Here is a 25,384-nt window from a genome sequence, read left to right on the forward strand (position 1 = left end):
CACATACTCCTGTCTTCTCGTAAGCCATCTACATGTAAGCTATACTCCAGTAAATGGAAAAAAAATTAATTCACTGGGCACTACAAAATATCATTGATCCCTTCTCTGCTCCTATTCATGATAGTCTTGATTTTATAGCCCATTTCAAAGAAGGGTCATCTTCTTTGACTATCAAAGTCCAATTAGCAGCAATACACAATTTTCACATAGGTTTCCAAGGTTCTTCAGTTGCTTCACAAGAACTCTGCAAAGCCTTTTAAATTCACCCCTTATAAAGTCCCTACTCCCCCTTGAGACCTAACTTTGGTGCTGCAGGCTATTATACACCCCCCTTTTGAACCAGCAGCTAAGTGCTTCTCAAATTCCTTTCTTGGAGGACAATTTTCTTGGTAGCCATAACTTCTGCAAGAAGAATTTCAGAAATGAAAGCCTTTTCTTTCTAATCACCATGTTTGATTTTTCACAAAGAAAGAGTATCTCTCTGTACTATTCCATCTTTTTTACCAAAAGTGGTATCAGAGAGAAATATCAATCAGTCCATTTACTTACTAGTAGTTTTTCCAAAATTTGAGAACAAAGGTGAATACTTGTTACTTTTATTAGATGTTCACAGATAATTGCCTTTTATCTTCATAGAACCAAAGATATCAGGAAATCTGACCAATTATTTGTTTCCGTCTCAGATGTTAAATTGGGTAAATCAGTCATCAAAGTAATCTTGTACAGATGGCTCACCAGTTGTATGTCTTTCATGTATGAGTGATTGTGCATTGCCTTACCAAAACCTTTATGAGCTCATTCTACTACAGCAATGGCAACTTCATCTGTATTCTGGTCTAGAGCTTCTATGGATGACATTTGTGCAGCAGTGACATGGGGTTCTCTCCATACCTTCGTTACTCATTACAGATTAGATCTGGTCTCCAGGAATAGAGCATCATTTGGCTCAATGGTGCTGAGGAACATTCTTCCTTGAGTCCACCCAGGATCTAAGGTAGCGAGGGACCCTGTCCCATAGGTTGAAGATAAAATAAAAATTGACAACATCAGATAAAGACATTATGTACTCACCATAATATTCCATTGAGTTTGCCCATTTTTATTCTTCCTCAACTTTCCACATACCAGCCCTCTACCTTTGAAATCCTACAGGAGTGAGCGTTCTTAGGTTGGCACTTCCCTTGCACTGAGCTCCAGACATAGTCTCTCTGGATCCTTCTGATATTTTCTTTTACTCTATTAGCAAGCAAAATCTGGGGTGCTTAGGAAGGGTGCATTATGGGTAAGGGAGAAGCTCGAGAGTTTTTTGGTTACCACAAACTATTGTAATGGCTGAGAAAGCTCGGAGGGATCAGATCAGAGCCCTAGGTTGAGGAAGAATGAAAATGGACAGCATAGATGGAATGTTATGGTGAGTACATAACTTCCATTTTCTAATCTAGAAGGTACCAGTCACTGATATATTCAGTGGAAAGCATGTGACTAAATGTGTTATCCAAGGTTTAGCTCAGCTGTTACAAATCTTCAAAATAGAATAGGATCTTGGTATATACTTGTTTATATCTGTGACTGCAATGTCTGTTCCCAAGATATGTAATACCCAATAATGAAAATTATCCATGTCCCTAATTTTACCATGTTAGTGTGGACAAAACTGCCATAAATGCCAAGGCATCTTTTTCTATTAAGGCCATTTTCATTTCTTCTGAAAACTGAAGACTTCCAGTGAGTATTCAGCATAAAAATATTCCATGGTACATGAAACTGGATCACAAACCAAACAAAATAAATCATTCTTTTCTTTGAAGTGTCAAAACTGATTATTTAATTTCTTAAAGATTCACAGAACTCATAGTATCATGAACAGTTATCAGTTACTCTGTTACTCCAGCTGGGAGAGTAAGGAAGTTTGGATACATGTGAAATTTCTGGATACAGATGATATTAGAGGAGTTGGAGTTTTAAAAGCTTGCAGCTCTTGATATGTGCTAAAACAAGGTGATACTTATCTTGCAGATATTAATACTTTGCATTAAAATGGCTAATAGTAATTGCAAGTATGATCAACAGATGGCTATGTCTATTTATCAAACACATCTTTTTTTTGTAAGCAACTAAATATAGGTAAACAAACTGTTCACACTTTACAGCTGCTCAGCCACCTATCTCTTAACCTGTTAACACAAGAAATCTGGACAAAGCCAAAAATAATGGGGGGACAAAGGCCCTAAACTAGGGACAAATTTTAAATATTGCTCTTATAAACTTAGAAAGTTACTAGAATAAAAGGAGTTGTGTTAACATGCATTTTCTGAAAGATATGAAGTCTGGGACTCAAAAGTCTGTCAATATTTAGTGTCTTAAATACTTAATAATTAGCTAAAAAAACACTGATTATATGAGGAACAGACTAAAAATATGAGGCAAAAATCTGAGCATTCTGCTGAAATCTGGACAATTGAGAGGTATGCACCTAACAGCTGTATGATGAGAAACATCTTAGAAGTCAAAGTAAACCTCTTCCAGAAACAGTTTGAAATGACAGTGATCAAGCCTACTGGATAAAATGAAGTTAACAGCAAAGAAAACATCTCATTGTGTTGTCAGAGTTTACGTGTGACAGCAGAGGGCTTCATGTTGAATAAAGTATTTGTAAATATCAACTCATTCTCATTCAAATACAGTTTAATGTCACTGGCATATCCTGTTGCTTTTCTTACCATCGCAAGAACACCATCTGTTGTGATGCTACATAGTGTATATTGATCCCACCCAGATCTCACTCCATATTACTGAAAAATATTCAGATTTGTCGTACATTCAAGCAACAATGGCATTTCTGTAATTTCCTTTGCTTTCTAAATATTATTATTCACTTCATGTGCAGAAACTAACGAGAAATAAAAAATATTATCCTCTCCTGCAACTGTCCAGTAACATCTTTGGTTAGGCCAGCAGTATGGCACTGAATTATACTATTTGATAACAGAACTTTGCTGAAGTCACTTGCTTTTTCCAGGTGTATTTCAGCACAAATGCATTTCAAAATATCTTTTGATAAAAGCTTCAGTCTGAGAAAAGCTTTGATTGCTTCACAGCTGTGTGTGCTTCTCTATAGCAGTGCATGAGAAAGACTGCCCCCCGGATTCTCAAAAGCTTGCACGGAGTGCAAGATGAGTGCAGGTGCCCACGCAGGCAATATGTCTGCTGTGCGATCCAGGAACAGCCAGCAGGGACGTGCACAAGAGCTCCAGCACTAATCCTGCATGGACTAAGCCCTGGCATGCAAATCATCTCATTTTCAGGAGAAATTCAAGCAAATGAGGTGAATTTGCAATCCAGGAAGCTTGCAATAGTCTGTACAAGACTAGTGCAATCTGCAGAAATGGAGCTATGACAGCTCCAAATAAAGGCTGCATATCACTGAGCAAGCATACCAATGGCCAAGTAGAAGGCCATTGGCATTGCAAACAATAAAAAAAAAATGAAAAAAACAACTTATATATTTTTTTCACTGATCTTGGCTGTTTAAGCATAGGGCAGTGGTGTGCAAACGGGATCAGGGGGAAAATAAGAAAATAAATTTAAAATGGGCATTTTAACTTAAATCAGTATTCTGCCATGCAGGTCAATGGCAGGCAGAAGACAACCTGGCCAGTGAGTAGTGGTTGTTAAGGGGAGAGGCTCAGTGTGGGACATGTAACCATGCATTAGCAGGCAATCCTATGCAAATGAGGGGAAGGATAGTGAATCCCAGTTTTCTCCAGCATGTGAGACAGGTCCCATCAGTGTAAGAGTATAAATAGCTGGGTGCAAGACTAGGATATAGGTGACATCATGGAGGGGTGTAAGGGCATACTGTAAATGGATTGGAGTCCAGTGGCTCTGGATTGCTCCTAGCTGAGCACAGCTAAGCTAGGTGTGTGTCTAAACCTGCCTAGGACTCTTTGCAAAGTGTAAGTGGGTGTGCGTGCTGCGCACCGGGTTTTACAGGAAGAAAAAAGAAGTTAAACCAGGAAATAGCAGCTCTGTGCACATTTGAGCACTCCATTTGCGCGGCGCGCCCCTGGGCTTAAACAGGAAGGCAATGTGAAAAACAGCAGTAGGAAGGTAACCAAGGAGAACTAGCTTAGCTGACAGGTGAAATGTATCAGAAGCAGCCAATCACATTGGCAGCAGACCAGCCCAGCCCAGCACACCACTATAAACAATGCAAACACCTTTCCCCCTTGTTATTCCCAATAACTCTGCACCACCAGTGTAAACAAATGGGGAAATTTTACAAAACAAAAGCAAGAGAAATAATGTTAGGGGCTGCATTTGCTATCATAAACCAGCATGTGCAAGAGGCTGAGGGTGGTGAGGATGTGAATGCTGCTGAGTAACCTACAGTGAGGAGACGGAGAAGAGTGTACAGACCCAGGGTAACCTACCAAGGATTACATGAGCTGGAGAATGTGCAGTGCTATAGGGTGGACAGGGACCTCCTACAGCAGATTTTTGAGCTGTGCCGGCCACACCTCACACACAGAACTAACAGAGTGGAACCTAACCCAGTGGATACCAAGGTATGTGTAGGCCTACGAATACTAGCTACAGGTACCTTCCAAAGGCCAACTGGGGATATGATGGGGATATCACAGGCATCAGCATCTGGGGTACTCCACCAGTTCCTGGATGACATGTCAGCACATGTCAGTGAGCATGTATATTTTCCCATCACCTGTGAGGCATTGGCCAGCAATATGCATCTCTTCCATCAAATAGCAGAATATCCTGAGGTAGTGGATGCAATAAACTGCACGCACATATGCATCAAAGCACCACTCGGTGAGTGGGGTAGGGTCTACATCAACTGCAAGGGCTTCCCCCCATCAACTGCCAGGTCATGTGCGATGCCCAGGTCATAATAATGAATGTGTGTGCTGGTTGTCTTGGAAGCTACCACGATTCCCACATCTGGCATCTGACACAGCTGTACCACAGATTTGCCAGTGGGGACATCCCACATGGTCACCTAGTGGGGGATGCTGGATATGCACTGGAGCCATGGCTGATGACACCCATCAGAAATGCACACACACCCGAACAAGAACTCCATAATGAGGCACACACACAAACACGAATCATAATAGAGCATGTGTTTGGGATGATTAAGTTACGGTTCCAGTGTCTGGACACATCTGGTGGAGCCTTGCAATACTCACCAATTACATGTACCCAAATTGTTCTTGTATGTGCCATGCTACACAATATGATCCTGCGGAAACAGCTGTAGCAGGAACAGCATGGGGCAGGGCCACACAGCCCTCCACCTTTGCCAAGGCCTACACAGGCACAGAGTGACTCAAAGGAGGAACAACCTGAGCCTGCCCCAGTAGGCAGAAGGAGGCGTGCCCAGTATGCCCTGGCCTTGGCAAAGAGGCAACGCATAGCACATGCAAGGACACAGTAGGGATCCAGGGAATGTCACCTCTCTCCGACTCACACATACAGTAAAAAGGATGCCAAACATGACACTACCTGTGCTCAACCATGTATAGGGAGTGTACTCTGTGCATCCGACATAGGCAGCCCTGCAGCACCACCCTCAATACTGGGACACCCACAAGGTAAGTGACTCACACATGCCAGTTGGGGGGGGGGGTCACATACCCAACAACTGTTACAGCCAGCAGGATAGGTGTAGACAAACACAAACAAATGCTGTACTATGGCCTCTGAATGAGTCCTATGTGTAACCCCCCTCCCCCCCAGGCCTACACAGACAGACTACAGCAGGCCAGGCAGTTGGATGTAAGATGTGAAGGCTAGGAAGTCAGAAACTAACATGTAGGCAGTGAAAGCTAGGATTTGTAGTACACTGGTATTCCTCTAGCCAGCACGATAAGTAAGACTACAGACTGAAATGGAGTACCCGACATACCAGTACAGTCCTAGAAAATGTGTAACAGTGTCAGGTGTGCCCCCCATCCTACATACACTTATAGTAACAGTCAGGTGTGCACCCCCACTCCTGTGTAGAAATGTAGAAACAGTCAGGTGCCCTGCCCGCTATGCAGAAATGTAGCAACAGTGCATGCCAAATGATCAATGGATACCCTGCAGACACAGCATGCTACCTGTCGGTGTACAACAAAAAGGTCAGCACCGCAGTACAAACAACCTGGACTTGATCCACACATGTAATACAGATGGCCATACTGGGCATGCTCACACACTTAGGGGAATGAAGGCAATGTCAGTCAACAACATACTGAAAGGTCATACTGGGCATGCTCACACACAAACACATGAAGGCTATGTCTGCAAACACCAGTGGACCAGACATATCCAGCAATCGCAGTTCTTAGTGCAGACACATGTCAGTATGCATCACTCCTGCCTTGCACACACAGTGGATAGGAATACAGACATATATGTAAGGACAACACACTATAACAAGCCAAAGGTAGATGGACATAGATGTGTAGAAGAGGGTCACCGTGACTAGGACCCATCCAGTTCTGTCCCACTCAGCCCACAGCCAAAGGGCCACAAACACAAGAGGTGCAGATGGCACTCACTGCAGATACTAACCATCACAGTCATGTTGCACAGCTCGCGCCAGCTGTGCAACATGACTGTACAAGGAAGTAGTCATCTAGTAGCTGTATACACGTACCTGTGACATATGACTCTGTGTGTGCCCGCATGTGGCATGTCAATCCCTACATGAATGGGTTATGGCCCATGCACACACCACCCTCCCCATAGTAGTATTATGACAAGCCTGCTGAGGTCATCCAATGTGAAATACACCTTTTTGTGAGAGCTGTAGCTCAGGAATCTCCATGGCGTGTCCCATAACTGCATACTGCTATAGTGATAAACTAGTTAGGTGGTAGTTCAAACCCCAGACTTGGCAACTGTGTGAGTGTGTGTTTGTGTGTGTGTCTGACTGTGTAGAGAGCAGTGCTTTTTAGGATACTCACGCTCTGTACAATTCATATACTGAACTTTGGCAAGGCCGCTGATGTCACTCACCTAGAAATACACCTCTGGGAAAGTCATAGCTCAGTAATCTCTGTAGCGTGTCCTGTAACTGCATACTGCTGTAGTGTGATAAAGTAATTAGATAGGTGTTCTAACCCCAGATATGGCAACTGTGTGTGAATCGGTGTGTGTCTGACTGAGCAGAGAGCAATGCTTTTCAGGCTACTCACACTCCGTACAATTGATATACTCAGCTTTGGCAAGGCTGCTGATGTCACTCACCTAGAAATACAACTCTGAGAAAGTCATAGCCTAATAATCTCTGTAGCACATCCTGTAACTGCATACTGTTATAGTGTGGTTAAGTAGATGTTCTAACCCCAGACCTGGCAACTGTGATTTTGTATGTGTCTGACTGAGTAGAGAGCAATAATTTTTAGGCAACTCACACTCCATACAATTCATATACTCAACTTTGGCAAGGCTGCTGATGTCACTCACCTAGAAATGCACCTCTGGGAAAAATCATAGCCCAGTAATCTCCATAGCATGTCCTGTAACTGCCTACTGCTGTAGTGTGCCAGCATAGGTAGGTGTTCTAATCCCAGACCTGGCAACTGTGTGTTTGTGTGTGAATCTTTGTGTGTCTGACTAAGTAGAGAGCAATGCTTTTTAGGCTACTCACACTCTGTACAATTTATATACTCAACTTTGGCAAGGCTGCTGATGTCACTCACCTAGAAATACACCTCTGGGAAAGTCATAATCCAGTAATCTCTGCAGCGTGTCCTGTAACTGTGTAGTGTTATAAAGTAGTTAGGTATGTGTTCTAACCCTAGACCTGGCAACTGTATCTGTGTGTCTGATTGAGTAGAGAACAATGCTTTTTAGGCTACTCACACTATGTACAATTCATGTACTCAACCTTGGCAAGGCTACTGATGTCATTCACCTAGATATACACCTCTGGGAAGAGTGTAGCCCAGTAATCTCTGTAGTGCATCCTGTAACCGCGTACTGCTGTAGTGTGATTTAGAACTGTGGCCGGGTTCCATCTCCCCCATGGCAGTTCTGTGTGTTTCAATGTGTGTGTATGGAGCAATGCATTATAGGCTACTCACTCACAGTATATTTCAAATTGCCTACTGTGGCAATCCTGCTGATGTCATTCATTGTGAAATAAAACTTTGGGGAGACAGTTCATCAGTAATCCCTGTGGTGCGACCTATAACTGCTCCATGCTGTAGTGTGATATAGGCCTTAGTCAGGGGTTGGATAACCCACACATGCCAGTTGTGGATGGTTTGTGTGTGTCTCACTGTCTGTGTAGGGAGCAATGCATTTTAGGCTAGGCACTTGCAGTACAGTTGAAATGCCCTACTTTGGTAATACTGCTGATGTCATTCACTGTGAAATACACCTTTGGGGAAGGATTTCTGTAGTAATCCCTGTGGTGCATCCTATAACAGCTCTGTAGTGTGATATAGCCCTCAGTCAGGGGGTCTATACCCACACATGTCAGTTGTGGATATTTTGTGTGTGTCTTACTGTCTGTGCAGGGAGCAATGCATTTTAGACTAGTCACTCGCAGTACAGTTGAAATGCCCTACTTTGGTAACCCTGCTGATGTCATACATTGTGAAATACATCTTTGGGGAAGAAGTATTCCAGTAATGTCTGTGGCATGTACTATAACTGCGTAGTGCTGTTGTGTAATAAACTAGTTAGGTAGGGACTCTACTCCCAGATATGACAGGTGTGTGTGTGTGTGTGTGTGTGTGTGTGTGTGTGTGTGTGTGTGTGTGTGTGTGTATGTATGTATGTGTGTAACTCGTATCCTGTGTAGAGGTGGCTGTGAGTGTGTGACACCTGTGGCCAATGGGGAGGGGGTTTTGCTCAGTTCTTTTATGGTGGCCCTACTATATATCACCATGTCAACCATACAGGGATAACAGATGTAAATTAGCTGAGAGGCTGGGGTGCAAAGCCATACCCTAACATGTAACATCAAGGCCAGCCAATTACAGTTAGCAACCCCACTATTACCCAGAGCACACACACATGCCTAGGCAACAGCCAATATGTGGGTAGTATACTGCATATTGGCCACTGATAGTAACTCTGCAGTGATAGCAGTGGGCTACAGAAGGCATGTCACCCTGCCCATCTGTCCAATATGCATGTACATGCAGACAGTGCACCTCCACCATGTTCCCAAATGGACACCTGTACCACCCGTGGTGTCTTCACATGTGACTCCCAATGGACATACCATGCCTGATAACATGCCCTGTATGGACAGATGACACTGACCTCAGGGAATGCTGTTAGCATGCTCTCAATGTAGGTGCAGGGTAAACCTCCTGCCCATTACCAGTTCCTGCCACAGGTGGGCAAGACTGGCACATCCGATGATAATCTGTGTTCACAACATAGGCCAGACATCCCAGGTACAGTTCCACATGTCACTGTACATGCATGTGGGAGGTGTGCACATCCCAGACACCATCCATGTCATGGAGTAAAGAACATATATATGGCAAATGATGCACAGCATTGGCCACACACAATAGTCATGCAGGTGACTGGATGAGGGATGCAATACGCACCTGTGTGGGCAAATGCAGAAACTACAGGCCTGAGACACAATGCAGACCATTTTCATGTGGCCTGATGCCAGGGTATACCCATTCCCTACCCTTGTACAGCTTGCTGGCACAGTTGACTGCCACACACCCATACAGAACTGGCACCCTGTGTGTTCATGTGTCTGTTGTATGGTGCATCTGACTACATTCACACTCACTAAAACCCCCAGGGCATACTGAAGCATGCTGTTTGATGTCTGACACCTCATCATTCTCTATGCCCATATGACCTCCATATGACCCATGTTGTGCATGTGATACCTGCACATTGATGTGTTGTGGCAATCCCACTAGTGATGAGTTGCACTCCTGGCCCTGCCAAGTGTGTCAATGTGTGTGCGTCCCTGTGTGAGTGTGCCTGTGTTGACGCTGGCAGCTGTTCATGCAGACAGGTACGTGTATGTCACCTACCATATATCTACTGTATCCCTGTTGCAGATTTCACTCAACATCACAAATATGCTCTGAGTGCTCCACAGCAGGTAACCCATGTGGTGCATCCAATAACTGCATCGAACTGTGATAGCACTACATAGTTGTCGGGGTTTGATACCCTGTGCTGGTAGGTGTGTGACACAAACATGCTTCTGTTTTACTCTACCACCCCTCCCTGACATGTATCTGCCTCTGTCTACCTCTCCCACTCCCTCTCTGGTGGATTTAGAGACCCACACCTGCTATGCTCAGGCAACAGCATGTGTATTTTAAGTGATGCTCATGATCAGCTGATGGCCTCTGCACAAATTGCAGCCCTCCCCTAGCTGATTGCATGTGGAACAGCTGTGGTAACAGTCCCATAGCCAATTGCATGGAAACACACTCCAATACCTAGGAACAACATGGTGGTGTTTGCCCTTTTCAGTGACTGTGAGCAGGAACTGGATCTGTTGTTTGGCAGACAGCATCTCAGATGGATTGGGGATTTACCTCTAACAACATGCACTGTGGAAAGAGGGCAACAAACAGGAAGGGGATGTGCCTGACCTGACTACAGACTGTAAGTGCTACTATACTGCATGTGGAGTAATTTTGGTTTAACAGTGTTTGTCTGGATATGCCTGTCATACATGTTGCAATACCTACCATGTCAGTTCCATATATATGAGGGATCCCCATTCACAGGGTCATCTGCAGACTGGGCAGTGTTGTGCCTTTGGTTTCATGTGTCAGCCATGGTGCAACTATCTGTGGAGTTCAGAAGGTAGTGTGAGGATTGCAGTCTGTAGATGGTGACAGCCCAGAGAGTTACTGACGTCATATCCTTCATAGGACATATGGTGCAACAAACCCCGTTATGACAGTATATGTATGAGGGTATTACAGTGACATGTCAATATTGGCCCCATGTTTGTGCCTCCAGACACAACTCTGTCAACCTTTGTACATATGTCATGCAGTAGGGGGGTGCATATGTTCTGTACACCATAGTCACTGACAGCATATCTGATAACAAGCCAGTGAGATATCAGACTGCTACACATGTTATGTATAATAGGGGTTATATTTGAGGACATAGCCTGGGCATTCTGTGATTGTGTGTACAGTACTGAGGTATGTGTAAGTCTGGTAATTGTCGACAGTGTGTGTATAGTGAATATGTACCTTGGCCTGTGTAGAGACTGTGGTAGATGTCATTGTTCCTGGTCCTGTTCTATCTGATGTTACATGCTGCTCCACTGTATGTCACCCTATCAGATTACATGTTTGCAGGGGTGAACACACATATGTCCCATACCACAGACAGGCATCAGACCACACTGTCTAGTGGCCCAGTATATGTAGGGGTGTTGCATGAGTGGCTCATATGAGGATGGTGTAGGTCAGATAATCCATATACTGTAATAGTATGCTAGCTTACCATATGTGGCTGCGGCTGTGTTCACATTGGTTGTGGTTATACACTTTCACACAAGTGTCTGTTACTCTGTGATGTGACATGCCTGTAGAGCCTGCTATCTATGCAGGTACATGTGTATTTCCACATGGGAGCTGTAGACCAGTGTTGAGTCAGTCTGTCTGTAACTTGCACTGTGTTTTGTTACATGTCTAGCAGATTACTGTACTTATCCAGTGAGATGTCATGTCCAGATACTTGCCAGATGTACTTCTGCCGGGCCACCATGACAGTCATGTATGTCAGACAAAGCAGTGGGATGCTGTTCAGATGTATATCACTAACTAGTGGGTAGTATGTGGCCATAGCACCTCTGTACCAGTGGTTATTATGTGTCAGGACAGACAGGGGTGTATGAATGCTTAACCTATGGGCACAAATGTATGCCAGTATTTACATATTATACCCATCTACATGGTTGTTAACATCCACATTGATAGGCCTGTTACACATGTCTTGCATGAAGGGGTTCTGTGTATACCCCTGGACTGACCAGTGTGTGTCAGATTGTCCACATATATTGGGCATATCACAGCTGTAGTCCACAGGGGCGTTACTGTGCTAGCAGTGGTACTGTACTATGATGAACTTAGGATGTCTGTCAGTAGCCAATGGCGCACATGTTCACAGCAGATGTGGCCTCCCACACACACCATGTCTGTGAAGACGATCTCTATTACAGTAGCAATAGTCTACAAATATACCTGCAATACATACATGACATCCCCTTGCACTGAGAGGTTGGGACTATTGGGGCTGAGGTAGGGCTCCACTCCATGTGCAGGACATATGGCAAATATATATGTATATATCATTATACATATATCCATATAGATATGTACATATATACATAACTTGCTTACTGTATGACAACAGTTTTATACATATGTGCCTGTGTTCCAGACTCTGTTCTCCACCTACATACCTGGCTTTGTACATGTGACATGCTGTCAGGGTTTGTTATGCAGTGGGCTGTGTGTATGTCATGCTGTCATTCCTGCCATCCCTCCACTGCTGTTGTGTCCCCCACACATACTGGGGGGTTGGGGCCATATATTTGTGGGCTTCACCTACACAATACATGTGTGCCCTAATGCAGTGCAGAGAGCAGTGTACATAACTGTGGTATATGGCCCAGTAGTAGTGAGTGTAGGGGGGGTGCACCATGACTAACCTAGGCTGTTACAACATGTGTGGGTATTTGGGGTAAGCTGCCTTAAAGTATCTGGATGTACATTACCATACAGTCCACCTTGGGTAAATGCAGGCCTACTGCCTCCTGCCATACTGAATGTTCTATTTGTCAGTGTTATTGTGATGGTGTCAGTTATGCCTTGTCATGTAACAGATACATCCCATTGTGTCAGATGGGATCTGTACCCCCTAGGGATTGTGTACAGAGTGTAGATAGAGGCTGCTGACCTATGCATCTGCATTATGTACTGTTGATTGTCTGGTATGCTGTGGGTCAGTCTGTCATTACTATTGTACTACTAGAAGGCCTCGGCCTGGACAGCAACATATGTTAACCTTTCCAGACTACTGTCTCAGTATAACTGTTTCACAGTTTCATTACACTGTTCATATGGATGTCAGTGTCTAAACGGCTATATGACATGGCATATACAACTGTCATAGTACACAAATATAGCTTTCACATTTATTTATGGGCACCTGTGTGTGGTGCTATACCCTTTGATATCTCTGTGGGTATGTGTTGCAGGCTATGAATGTCATTCGTATGGGTGGCTCATACAGTCTCCAGTTGGTAAGGTGGTGACTGTAGGAATACTGGCTGCTCAATATTGTGTGCACGTACTACATTTGTATCTTACTGTACATATCTGTGAGTGTGTATGTGTACTTACATATATATCTATATATATATATATATATATATATATATATATATATATATATATATATATATATATATACACCTTTACCTGCATATATCTGTCTTTGTATACGTATCCTAGGGATGGCCATGTCGTGTGTGGTCCTGGTTATGGGATCTGCAACACTTGTTACTGTATTACAGGGGGGGATGTGCTTGGCTGTGTGGAGTATACCTATTCGTACCAGACGTATATTGTGTGGGGCCTCTCAACACCATTAACATTGCATGAGGACATATATGTTTTTGTTATGTCCCCATTGTTATCACCAGATGTCTGTCCATATACACCTATATATGTGAATGTATATATCTGCTGACATATAAATGACCTGCTGTATTTATTTACATATGCAGATGTAGACATATATATCCATAGATGTAGGCATTTGCATGTATATATGTTCATGTGTGTATATATATATATATATATATATATATATATATATATATATATATATATATATATATATATATACACACACGCACACACATATATCTACATATATCAATATGTTGAACCTGTTTAAACATTAATATATTTACTCACACACATACATCTATATGTTGCAATACATTCTCTGTACTGTTGAATGACTGGGCTGGATGATATGTTTGCGGAAACATCAGGGCTATGTATATCTGCCATGGTTTAGTGGTAAATCACTTTGTGTATGATGTGCAGGGTCATGGTTACGAGCCTTGCAGAGGCATTTTATTTTGTTGCTGGCCAGAACACTCCCACTTGCCCTCATGCTAACTTCTTCAAAAGGAAAGAAAAATGGGTTGATAGGAAAGTGGTGAAAAAGGGGCACAAAGAGGGTAAGACAGTAGGGGAAATAGCTAGGCATGTGCAGGAAGGGTGTAGGAAAAGTCCATAGCTACCCATTTCTGCTACAGCAACAGCTGTGCATATACACTATATTTGCAGGTACATTTGGACCCTCAAACCCCTGGGGGGGGGTGAGGACAAGATATATTCATTGTGATGCCAATTAGACCATATTACGTGTCCAGTGGACATGTGTACAAAATGGACAGCTATGTATGGGGCAAGATTTTTTGTGGGAATAGATTGCCCTTTTTTTATTTTTCAGGTGAGACTGGGATGTTGCAGAGGGGTACTAGGTATATTTGGGGAGGGAGGTTGGGTAGGTTAACAGACAAGACACACAAGATGCATACAGGGCCAGTATATGACACATGTGTGGGGTAAACACCTTGAATGGGGAGGGGTGTTTGGAAGTCACAAGCCCATGAGGCCCCAACTGGAAACAGTGGGACTGAGGTCCCCACCCATGGGCAGTCACCACTGCACCTCCACAGCCCCAAAGGTGGCTGCACTGGGGGCTGTGTAGGAGGTGCAGGCTCACCCTCTAATAGCACCACTCAGCCCTCAAGCTGGTGTAGCTGCTCTTGATAATCCAGATCAAGCTCCCTAAACACCAAGGCCTGGACCTGTTGATGGATGACAGATTCCCCTCCGCACCCGCTCTGAGGGGGGGGGCGAGCCCTATCTCCTGCAGCGGTTTATCCTAAAGGTGGCGCAGGGCCTACAGTGGAGGAGGTCCCAGGCTGGGCACCAGATGTGCTGGTGCCCGGTGCCATGGCCAGCTGAGGTGGGACAGGTAGGTCCGCTGGGACCGGCCTTCCCATACGAGCTGTGTTGTTGTCGGTTTATGACAGATATGGGTTAGCAACAGTCAACAGCATTCAGGATTAGTTATAACAGCATGCATAGGTATTCCCATTAACCCTACAAATCAGATTTAACAGAGTTGCAGAGCAAGCAGAACACATGCATATATGGAACAGCAGTGGCCATTACAAGAGCATACAGGTTTCATTGATGGCAACAGGCCACCAATATGGGTGTGTTTTAACATGGCACATGCATAAAAACAAATGTGAATATGTATAAACCATTACGACATATGTCCCAACAAATGTTTGGAGTGTACACATACCAGTTGAGGAGTGTCATTGGGTTATTTCGCACATATTGTAGGGGTGAGAGAGAGTTCAGTTAACAACTAATATATCATTGTAGTTTCCACAACATTCCTAGTCACTGCAGTGATCTTTCCCTTGCAAGTATTATTACACTACCCAATGGCCTTATATTGTATACTGCTATGTTTATAGATTATTATATATGTCACCTATGTCTTACATACAGGCGTGACAAGATACAGGTGTTCATGCAACATATGTTGAGTATTGCTGTCATACACTTTGGGTGAGGTGCTAGAATGACAGGTTTATTTTCATATACTTTCTATGACTATGCACACGTTTGATTTTCAGTTATATGTCATTAACAGCTGCCTACCTTTCTGGGTTCCTCACAGGTGATATGGGCCATTTATCTGGACATGCTGGGCAGACTGGAACAGTTGTGGGGTATGAATATGCATACAACTGTCTATCGGAATATTCTAGCAAATTCTGTACAGTTGTTGGGTGTAATTATACATACAGCTTTCTATCTGAACATTGTAACAAAATCTGTACAGTTGTGGGGTATGATTATGCATACAACTTACTAGCACGCCCAGGATTCAAACCCCTGCTGTGTGTGACAACAAAATGATAGTTAACATCACAGTACACTGTGCCATAAGGGAATTGATGCAAAGCTTTCTACTGTTTTCTATCTAAGTCTCCCTCACTTGTACAATATGATTGACCTCTTGGCACTTCCAACATTGTTATACAGAACGGCATACACATTTTATCTGCATACCACAGCGTGGGTAACACTGCTTAATACAACAGTACTATTTATAGTATGCAACAGTTCAACTACATATGAAAGAAGAGTACACAGAAGCACTCCAGGGGTTATACCTTTATTCACAGAATATTACAAATTTATTCCTACTGGTATGACACTTTCTAAGGCTCATATATTTATTTGTTATGACACTACATGCAGAGAAATACTAACCTGCCTCGCGACACAGCCTTTGCAACCTAGCATCATGGGCTTGCTGGTTCACAGTTACGGTTACAGTTTCTTAAACCAGTTAGCTTCTACTTTGCTTAATCTGTTTAGGCAATGCTTACCGCCTCCCACACAGGCGTACTCTCGCTTGCTGCCACATACCCCCACGCTACTTCATGTACATGTCGGTTTTATACATGCTTAAGTCAGGTGTACATGTCAGGTATGACTGTTCACGAAGATCAGTGTAAGGTTAAGTGGAATTCCAGTTTAGCATTTCTGGTTAGGCTACACTCAGGTATTCGGGTTAGATTTAGTTATGCCATACCTATGTTGTAGAGTAGATGTGAATAGTGGAGGTGTAGGTAGGTAGGTGGAGGGGGAGACATTTTAACTGTATAGTAGAACATTCGACTGATTGGTTTGGGTGCAGTAGTGCAGGTTTGCAGGGTGTTGGGATATGTATGTGAGGCAGGACAGGAGGTGTCAGTGTTAGTAGGTGTAGGGGTCTGGAGTGTCGAGGGGTGGCGGACTTTGCCAGGTGGTAATCCAAGTGTGCTTGGATTTTCCCTTCATGTGTATCTACATGTGTAGTCTGGGACAGCTGCGGTAATACACCTGGGTTGGGGTTTCCAGATTCTGCCAATACAATTGTGTGGAGGGTGGCACCTACTTGTGACTGTGGACATTACTACGAATGCAACAGTGGTCGATAGGTAAGTGGTGTTATTGGGCCACACAGTGGGGCTGATAGAAGGGGACATGTCCAGCGATTTGCAGGAGAGCTGATGGAAAGGTCCACAGCTGGCCATTTCTTTTACAGCAACAGCTGTGTATATACCCTGCATTTGGGGGTAGGTCTGGACAATCACACCCCTGGGTGGAGGTGAGAACAGCAACATAGCTCTCAACCGATCGGAGACAAATCTCAACAGAATCAGGGACAACTCCTCAAATAATCAGGGACAATCAGGGACATTTTCTAAATATTTGTAGTATTAACCTGAAACATTTGCAGAATAAGAGAATGTGGATTAATACAGGTTTTCTGACGTGAAATGTCTATAACTCTTAATTACTATCATTATTTATTAAGGGCAATTCACCACCTTTTCTTCAGCACTCACCAGTTTTCAGGGGGATTAAGAGGGACAGACCTAATATCGGAGTCTATATCAAGGACAGTTGAGAGGCCTGGACAGCAATAATACCTTGTGATGCCAATTAGTTCGGCTTACATGCCTACAGTGGGGTGTTGCCACCAAGTGTTCTTTGGTGTAATTTAGTGTGTTTGCAACAACGCATCTGGTTATACCGTCCTTTGCCATGTAACCTAGACTTTGCTGCAGTGGGACTCATACTAGGTGTGGCTGCTCGTTAGGTGTCGGCTCTGCCCAATGCACACTATTGCTTACATCCTTGGGGTGGTCCACATAGAACCACTCCAGCCAACACCTGCACAGCTAGGCCCATAATTTCATACCCATAGTTCCCAAACTGCACATCCTCTTCGGAACTCTTCCTTACTCCGGGTGCAGGTCGGGTCTGGCCACACCAGTACACACTACCCACTCCCCACTTCTCGGGACCCATCACATATGTTGTCTCGCCCCATGGATCATCAGGCTTCCCCTACCTTGTAGACCGAGAACATGTGTGGCCTACTGTTGGACATCTGTATAATGGCTGTAAACCAGAAAATCATAGAAACTTTGGGGTGCCCCACAAGGGACATTCATATCTTTGTTTCAAGATTAGACTTGGCTGGTCTCTCCCAATGGTAGTATCCTGCCTGTAGTCTGGGAAGCAGTGGTGTGTTTACTTTTATTGTGTGTTTGTATGTTTCACTGGTCTAGCTGGGGAGGGTTGATGCTACGTGTTACACGTTTGTTAATTGGACCCCTCACCCCCATTGGCACGGCCTGTGAGCATATGTAATTCTTAACTGCTGTATCACATCCTAGCTATATATATGTGTATATTTACACACACACACACACACACACACACATATATATATATATATATATATATATATATATATAATACATATATTTACATATCTATATACATAGCTCTATATATATATATATATATATATCTGCATATGTATGTATATATATATATATATATATATATATATATATATATATATATATATATATATATATCTAACGACATATGGATATATGGGTGTCTGCATATGTATATATCAATATGTGGGTATTTATATATAGTCTGTCTATGTATGTATACATTTGTACTATGGAGAGGGAGAGGTATATCTCCATGTAGTTATGGGTATATATACACACACACATACCTCTACATATTTACAACTACATCTGGTTATTCCATTCTTTGCCATGTAAAATAGACTGTGCTGCAGTGGGACTCATAGCAGGAGTAGCTGCTCATTGGGCGGCACCTCTGCCCAATGAACACTATTGCTTACATCCCTGTGGCTGTCCGTATAGACCCACTCCAGCAAACACCTGCATACCTAGACCCATAATTACCTACCTATAGTTCCCCCACCCGCACCTCCTCTACAGCACTCATCCTTACTCTGGGTGCAGGTCAGGTCTAAACACACCACTACACATTGCCCACTCTCTACTTCACGGGACCCATCTCATACGTTGTCTCGACCCATGGGTCATCAGGCTTTCACACCCTTGTAGTCTGGGCATATACACACCCCGCCTTGATAGGTCATCGCACGGGCTTCCTCCTATAACAAGACAATTTTTGGGGTGTCTCACAAGGGACGCTCCTGTCTCTGTTCCAAGATTAGACTTCTCGGATCCACTGTGTCCCCCCCCGGTTGTATCCTGCCTGTGGTCTGGGGAGCAGTGGATTGTTTACATTGTTTGTGGGTTTGTTTGTATGTTTCCCCTGTCCAGCTGGGGGGGGGGTCATGCTACGTGTTACACATTTCTTGCTTGGGCCCCTCACCTCCATTGGCATGGCCTGTGAACATGTCATTCTTAGGTGCTGTATCTTATCATAGTTATATATCTGTGTATATCTACGCATATACATATATATATATATATATATATATATATATATATATATATATATATATATACATATATATATATATATATATATATATATATATATATATATATATATGTCTGCATACATATATATATATATATATATATATATATATATATATATATATATATATATATATATAATGACGTGAATGTATGGGTGTCTGCATATTTATATATGTATTTGTGAGTATTTATTTATATGTCTATCCATGTATGTATACATTTGCACTACAGAGTGGGGGAGAGGTATATATATCTATATAGTTATGGGTAGTCATACAAACACATATACCTCTAATTCTTTAACTATATATCCAGTAATGTTGACTGGTATTGCTGGATATTGTGTTTCGTGTACGTACTGGCCAGACTTGTGTGCCACATATGCTTTGCGATACCTACGACTGACTCTGTTAGTGTACACAGAGTCACATGTGACACCGGCCATTAGATACGGTGTGCTTAAGGCACTTTCAAGCCGTTGTGAGCAGGTTTGTGCAGAGGTTAGCACTGCTGACTTCCTGTCACAGTGTGTTACACGCAGTTGGTGTCTCCTTTTCTTGGTCTGTGTCGGCGGTGCTGCACCCCACCCCGCTTGCACACACTTACTAGTGCTTACATATGCTTACTACTGCTTATCTGTGCTTAACGCCTGCTTACTGCTGACTTATTCATTATAGTACTGACTCTTCACATGTGCATTTCATGCAGTACTCCAGTTCACACTTAAATGTTATTTAGTAGGTTACACAGCAATAAAATGTAAATAAATGTTCGTATACAGATTACACATGGAAAATTATATGTGCTGCAGTGGGACTCGAGCCGGGAATGCCTCCTCATTAGGTGAATGCTCTGACTACTACGCTATTGCTGTGCTTCTTCATTTGCTATATCTTCCTTGTTATCCTCTTCAGCCTTTTATGCTGCTTTAACCATAGCTAAGCGATGGGCACACCCGCGCACCTACGGTTAGCTGTACTCGGTGTTTTATAAGTAAATACAGGGGTTACTTCTTTTTATTTTTATGTCCTGCTGTTGTTGTACACATGGGGGACTGTTGGTGGGGATATACAGACACCTATGAGTGGTCTCACTCATTTATTTACATTTTCTGCTGTTCTATTTTGCAGGGGTGTGTTTATTCTGAGGGCTCTGCTCTCAGACACGCCCCCTGCACTTGTCCACGCTCCGTGTAGGATTAGGAGGTCAGGCAGTGCACCTTCATTAATATGCTTGCCGCGCTGCCGTCCTCCTCCTAAACTGCCGCTTCTGTGCAGCACTAGACTAGTCCTGAACAGGAGATTGGTGAATACAGGGGTGCATTTTTTGCAACTTTCTTTATGAGAAAGACTTTGTTCTGCAGATTTAACCTCATCTGTTTGTCACAAACAGTAGCATGCTTTGTTATATAGTGCCACCTGCAGTTAATTTCTTTTAAAACATTAATTGATTTGTGGCATATTATGCACACTAATTTAACATTGCACATATACACAGAACACTTCATCATGCTTTCATCAGAGGACTAATGCATTCCTTTCCTATGTTATACTTTTTTCAGTAGAGATTTTGACATATTTGCTTAGCCTTATGGTACAATACTACCTTTTATAGGTTCATAGCTAAGTACTAGGCTAGCTGCTTTGCAGGCCATTTTAAGCCTAGCCAGTTTCCCCATTTGTGCTCAAACTGACCTTTTGGTTACAGATTGGTCTTACCCATTCCATGACTGACAATTATATATAATTATATAGTATTCCTAATGAGAATAACTGGGATCATACCATAGATAATTTGAGAGGACCCATGCATGGAATAAAGCATGTAGGAGCTGCCTCTGTCAATTAGTAGCACGGGGCAGTCCTGGGATAAATTTTCTGTTTCACAACCATAGATATAAGTTGCTCTTGAATATGGAGAGGGGTGAACTTTGTTTTATGTGGATGGGGAGTCTGTTCCCCTATACTCTGTGAGATAAACCTGTCCCTCCAAACTGTTCTGTTGATGTTGCGGAAGAGGTTTAGATCCCTAGACTAAGTTTTTCTGATGCCCAGTTTATTAATCTTTTCTACTACACCTGAGTGGGCATTGTGTGAAAAGCTTTGGCCAGGTTGAGGTATGTGGTGTGTACCATTTTGCCCTTATCCATTGCTTTGGTGAACTTTTCAAAAAAATTCACCAGGTTGACTAAGCATGACGTGCACTTGACGAATCCAAACTGAGATGGTTCAAGTGTTTAGAGGTTGCCTTTGCCCTGATTGATTAATTCCATGATAAGTCTTTCCATGGCTTTGCATATGAGGCTGGTCAAATTTATGGGTCTGTAACTGTCTGAGTCTGTTGAAGGTCCTCCCTTGTGCAAAGGAATGACTGTAGCTCTTCTCCATTCAATTGGTGCAAAACCTGTATGGAGGCTGAGATTGTCAGTGTTGTTTGGTGCTAAATTGTGCTTCATGCTATTTAAGATCCATCCAGGGATGTTGTCAGGACCCATCAAAGCAGCATTTTTAGCTTTTGATAGCAATTTTAGGACTTGGTTTTGCGTGATAGCTGGAGGTAAGCCAGTTTCAGGTATATCTTGGAGGACAGATGGAGGGGAGAGAAGGGTAAAGTTAAAGCTAAACTTAGCTAGTAGGTTTATTATATCTTCATCCTCAGTGTAGGTAACATTGTTAACAATCAGCTCATTGCATTGCTGTGTTGTGCTTTTGAGGTTATAAACATAACTAAAAAATACTTTCTGATTGTCTCTGGCTTGGGTAGCTATATCTGCCTTAACTTGCCTTTGTGGGAGTTTATTAAGTTCTTGAGTTGTTTGTTTATTTCAGTGACAAGGGTTCTAGCATTCTAGGAATTGCTTTTCTTACTTTTCATCAGAATTATTTTCCTTTTATTATAAAGCTTATTGATATTATAATTCTACCACATGGGTTTGTTTCTGCGGTTTGCTCTGCAGTTGTTTCCATGGGGTACAGTATAAGCTGTCTGGATGCTGGAGGTGCACTTTTGTTGAATATTCAGTGGTGTTAAAGGAGTTTGGCAAGGATATGAAGCTTGCCAATGTATCACTTTGGAGTAGATAGTTTGTCTTAAAGAAATTTTCAAAGGTACTTTGGGTGGAAGGGATCTCTGGTTTCAGTTTTGTTTTGAAGGAGACTGCCTTATGGTCAGACCTAACAAGTGATAAAAATACCCAAGGGATGGTGCAGGATGCTCCCATATTAGTAAGGAGAAAATCCAATATGTTATTCCCCCAGTGGGTACTCTGACTAATTGCTCCAGATCATTTGTATTGACAAATCCATATAACGTTTGTTCTACTGAAATTGCAATCTAGGTGAGTTTCAACATCATTAAGCCTACTAATATTTTTAACAGTTATAGCTGTTGTATATACTGCAACATACTGCCATTTAACTGTTTGTAGTGGGTGACAGTTCTACATTTATTTTATTGTTTCTGTCCATATGAAATGATGAAACACATTTGATTTTGTGTACTTAAAGTTTAAGGTACTGAGGATAAACAGCTCCTACCTAACAGTTCACTGATGTGCAATGATTGCCCCAGGATTACAGTAATTATAGGGTTAGTCTTACTGAACTTATTCATATGCTAACAGGGGTGGAACAGTAACAGAATAAAAGACAGTAGGTTGAAAGTTTCAGTAAATAAAAAGTAAGTTTATGGCTTTCCTACAGAATTCTTCAGCAAATGTCTGATATTTTAAAATTAAAATAGCTCATATTCCATGTGTATATCACAGACCAAAAGGTCAGATACTATGACTATGGTGTAGCATACACAATTTTTGGTCTAATTATCAGTAGCCTAATGGCACTGAAGTCTTAGACTGAGGAGACTGCTCATGGCTAATCTTCTGATGGTTAGCATAGCTTATAGGACCCACTTAGCATGCTAACTGATTCATGGAATTTATCTATTTTTATCTATATATATTATACATAATTTATATTTTTATCTACATCTATATCTATCTATCTATAATATATAATATATTTATATATACATTTTATATATATATATATATATATATATATATATAGAGAGAGAGAGAGAGACTGCGTGCATGTGTGTGTGTGTGTGTGTGTGTGTGTGTGTGTGTGTGTGTGTGTGTGTGTGTGTGTGTGTGTGTGTGTGTGTGTATGTGTGTGTAGGGAACAATGTTGCAAATGCAGGATATCAAAATGTTTTCCATTAGTGTTTCTTGCTGACTACACAGTGGCTTACTTAATGCATAATTTACTGAATATTTTAAAGTCAGAAAATTGTGTATTTGGTGCACCATGAAGTTGATTCATATCAGGGGTGTATCTATGTGGGGTAGTAGTTGCTATCATTTTTTGTAGTGAAATAATTGCTGGTGTACTTTTTTATGTGTGGTGGTAGTGATTTATGTTTGTAAGAAGATTTCTCCCTTCTTCTAGTTGGTGTGATCATAGTGGTGTTATATTAAAGTCTGGGGGTGCAAGGGACTTGCCCCAGCAAAAAAAAAAAAAACACTTTTTTTCTTGTTTAGATTTTTTGGATTGGTAATGTCATGTATTTATAGCATTCAAGATTATGTGCAGGAAAGCATTTTCTTTTCAAGTTGGTGATTCAGTGTTTTTTTCCCTTTTTAACATTAGCTTATATAATCAGTTACTTGCATTATGAACAAAGCTGCATAGAGCCAATCCAACTTCATTGTACAGATTCCTTCAGATTATTGGCAAGCCAAACATCAAAAGATAATGGAATTGCATAAGTGGGGCAATGCACGTGAAAGTAAATAAATTAGTAAATAAATGCATAAAGACAGAATAAGCAAGTAAATAAATAAATACAATGTTTGGAACCTGACAACAACCTAGAACATCCAGGGAGAAATTCCATGGTACTTGCAGGACTTCATATTAAATAAATAAGTGAATAATGCAGAATGAAATAAATATAGAAATATAGTGAACCATTTGATTAAATGGGGCTGCACAATATCAGTGAACTGAATTTAGCCCACATTCAGACACAAAACGCAGTCATCATGCTTACAGGATTTTTTAACCACTACCCCAAACAGCTGCTACAGATGCTGTTGCTCCACTTTTCTTTTTCATACTACAACAGTCATGGTATGTTGTTGCCATGTGCACTGCCTTGTGACTGGATTTCAATATTTGGCTTGCCAATAAATTGAAAGGTTGCTGAGAAGGTTTTCCAATGTTTTTGTACAATAAGGTTGGATTCACTCTGTGCAGATTCAGTCATCTCATTGCTATCCTATATAATCATATATAAATACACACACACACACACACACACACACACACACACACACACACACACACACACACACACACACACACACACACACACACACACACACACACACACATATATCTGTGTATGTAATATGTATATATCTTTTCTATAAAATATATATTATGGATGTCTTATCAATCCACTGAGTATTCAAATACATTCTTTCACAATAAGAGATCTGTGGATGTGTGTGTGCTTATTACTTTTATCTACATGACCAGTCCTTGGAAGTATGTTTTACTGATTTTATGTCTGTAGTTATATGGGATTGCACCAGACAAATCCCTCTGAGCTACACGCTCTAGGGACCTAAACCTTGTCACCACAATAAACAGAACATGCCGGAGGGATAGATTCCTGTCGCAGAGACTTCCCATACTCTGGAATAAACTACCTATCTATATCAAACAAAGCTCCTCATTAGCACTCATCAAGAAAAATCTTGATGATTGGATGGGAAATAGGAAATTCACCCCGGAGATCACCTCTGTGGCTCTGCTCGACAGTGGCACAGGAAAATAATTTTCTTGGGTGGCAAAAGCCAGGGTACCTTTTTGGCTGGGCTTGTATAGGCCCCAGGGCCGATAGCCTAGTACCTACCTATGAACCTATGAACCTATGAATTAATCT

Source organism: Protopterus annectens, chromosome 9.part0 (genome assembly GCF_019279795.1).
Source record: "Protopterus annectens isolate FY-2018-M chromosome 9.part0, PAN1.0, whole genome shotgun sequence".
Classification (NCBI taxonomy): Eukaryota; Metazoa; Chordata; order Ceratodontiformes; family Protopteridae; genus Protopterus; species Protopterus annectens.